The following is a 2,811-nucleotide window of genomic DNA, read 5'->3' as shown; positions in this document are numbered from 1 at the left end:
TATTATGGGTTAACATGTAATGGGTAGTGATAAACCATTGATTTGACTCTGATTAGAATGATGTATGCTGAAATTTGTGAAATATTGGATGAACGAAATTTGGATTATAATTGAAGGAAATTCGTAGGAATTAGATGTAATAATGTTAGAATTTGTGAAATTGAATAGGGTATGATTCGTGTTAGATGATATGGACGAACACTGTGTAAAATTGGATTGTGGGAGGTTGGATCTGAAGAATCTCGTAGCAGAGAAAACCATAGCAGATCTGGAAAATTGGTTTCTGGTCATACGCGTATGGCACTAGGCAATACGCGTATGAGATTGGTCTGGTACGCGTATGGCACTAGGCAATACGCGTATGGATGAGGAAGATGATGTTTTGAACGTGGTTTTGTCTCTGTTGGTACGCGTATGGGGAAGTGGTACGCGTAGCATACGCGTATGAGACAGGTGATACGCGTATGGGACTAGGCAATACGCGTATGGGCAGAATTGTGATTTTTCTGAGCTGTTGTTGTGCAGTTTTTTGGCTGTTCAGCTGAGTAATGTAATTTAGCTGATGTATGATAGAGTAGGGATCATTTCCCGTTGTTTTGAGCAGTATAGGTATTAGTAGAGTGTGCTAATACTGTGATTGATTATGTGGCATGACATGATATGATTATGTGAATAAACGTGTTGATGATGTATGATGGTATGCATAATATTGTGAATGTATCTATTATGTATGCAATTATGAATGGACTGTTTATGGCTTAGAGTGTGAGCATATGTCCATTGTGGATGACTGTTGATGTTTGCATGACTAAGTGATTTAGCTTGCATATTGTGGCCTTTATGGTGGTAGCTAATTCCCATGGTGAGGAATTAGTGAGTGAGTATTGTGGATTGTTGTTGATGTTTGCATGCTAGGTGATTAGTGTGCATATCATAGCCCTTGGGGTGGTAGCTAATTCCCATGGTGAGGAATTAGTGAGTGAGTCACTAGGTCTCAAATGAGTGGGACTAGTGAGCTTGGTAGCCGTATCTGGATTTGATCGGTGAGGTTGAACTATATGTTCACGAATAGTCGGTACCGCATGCATGGAGTCTCATTGCATAATGTATGTATGTATGTATGGCGTATAATATGAATGGATGTATTCCAATATTATACGTGTTGTTTTGGTGATTGTGTTGAGTATGATTTTGGAGTTGATAGTGCCGTTACTGATTGTGTGATCTGATTAGGGTGATTGAATGTGTTAACTTACTTAACATTTCATGATATTTTATAATGCTTATTATATCGATTGAGGAACTCACCCTTACAAATATGTTTCAGGTAACGAGCAGTGATTGAGTAGAAGCTAGTCCTTGGAGTCTAGTGTAGTTCCTTAGTGGGTCATGCTCTGGTAGATGTAACATCGGGACGGGATGGTTTACTTGTTTTTCCTTGATGTTTGTTGAACAAGTTACATGTAATGTGTTACATGTTTTGCATTGTTGTTAGACTTTATCCGCTGCGTATTATGCAAATGTTTTATTTTGATTAAATAAATGAGCATGACAGGATATTTTGGAAAACGGTGTGAAGTGTCAAGTGTGACACCCTTGATTGCATATTTACTCTGATTTATGTTTGGTTGATTTAATTAAATATTGGGGTATTTTAGAAGGGTGTTACATTAGTGGTATCAGAGCCTGGTTGGTCGAGTCGAGTCGTAATTATTCTGTTCCCCTGTACGGGATAGGTGTTGTGTAACCCTATTAGTACTTATTGTTTAGCTGGTTGGGTTTTCAGAATAGAGATGGCTGGAAGAGGTAGAGACGATGCTGCGATTACTGAGGCTCTGGGTATGCTAGCTGGAGTACTTGGAGGGAATCCGAATGTTGTGGGAATGGGAGCTGCTCGTCAACTGAGTGAGTTCCAGAAGAACAATCCTCCAATGTTCAAGGGAGCATACGATCCAGATGGTGCTCAGAAGTGGTTGAAGGAGATCGAGAGGATCTTCCGAGTGACTGAGTATGCCGATAACCAGAAGGTCAGGTTCGGTACGCATATGCTGTCAGAGGAAGCAGATGATTGGTGGGTTGCTGCCCGCACGTAGTTGGAAGCTGCTGGGAATACTGAGATCACTTGGGCGGTGTTCAGAGAGAGATTTCTGAGGAAGTACTTTCCAGAGGATGTCAGAGGAAAGAAAGAGATAGAGTTCTTAGAATTGAAGCAGGGCAACCGGTCTGTTACTGAGTATGCTGCTAAGTTCACAGAGCTGTCGAAGTATTACACTCCCTATGATGAGGCTACTGGGGAATTTTCAAAATGTGTGAAGTTTGAGAACGGGTTACGTCCCGAGATCAAGCAGGCTATTGGGTATCAGCGGATTAGAGTGTTTTCTGACTTGGTTGACTGTTGCAGAATTTTTGAACAGGATACCAAGGCCAGAGCGGAGAGCTATCAGCAGAGGGTTGATAGGAAAGGCAAGAATCAGAATGATCGTGGGAAGCCGTATGCAGCTGGAAAAGGTTTCCAGAGGCAGAGTGGGATGAGGAGACCTAGTGGGGGAGACTCCAGTGCCTCTGCTAAGTGTTTCAGATGTGGTCAGGCTGGACATCGTATCCATGAATGTACCAGTAATGAGAAGAAGTGTTTTAAGTGTGGAAAAGGTGGTCACTTGGCTGCAGAGTGCCGGTTGAAGACTGTGACTTGTTTCAACTGTGGAGAAGTGGGTCATATCAGTCCACAGTGTCCTAAGCCGAAGAAAGAGAACCAGTCGGGAGGCAAGGTTTTTGCTTTATCGGGTTCTGAGACTTCTGCAGATGATCGTT

Source organism: Lathyrus oleraceus, chromosome 6, assembly GCF_024323335.1.
Source record: "Lathyrus oleraceus cultivar Zhongwan6 chromosome 6, CAAS_Psat_ZW6_1.0, whole genome shotgun sequence".
NCBI classification, from domain to species: Eukaryota; Viridiplantae; Streptophyta; class Magnoliopsida; order Fabales; family Fabaceae; genus Lathyrus; species Lathyrus oleraceus.
Note: the sequence above shows the minus strand (reverse complement) of the source record.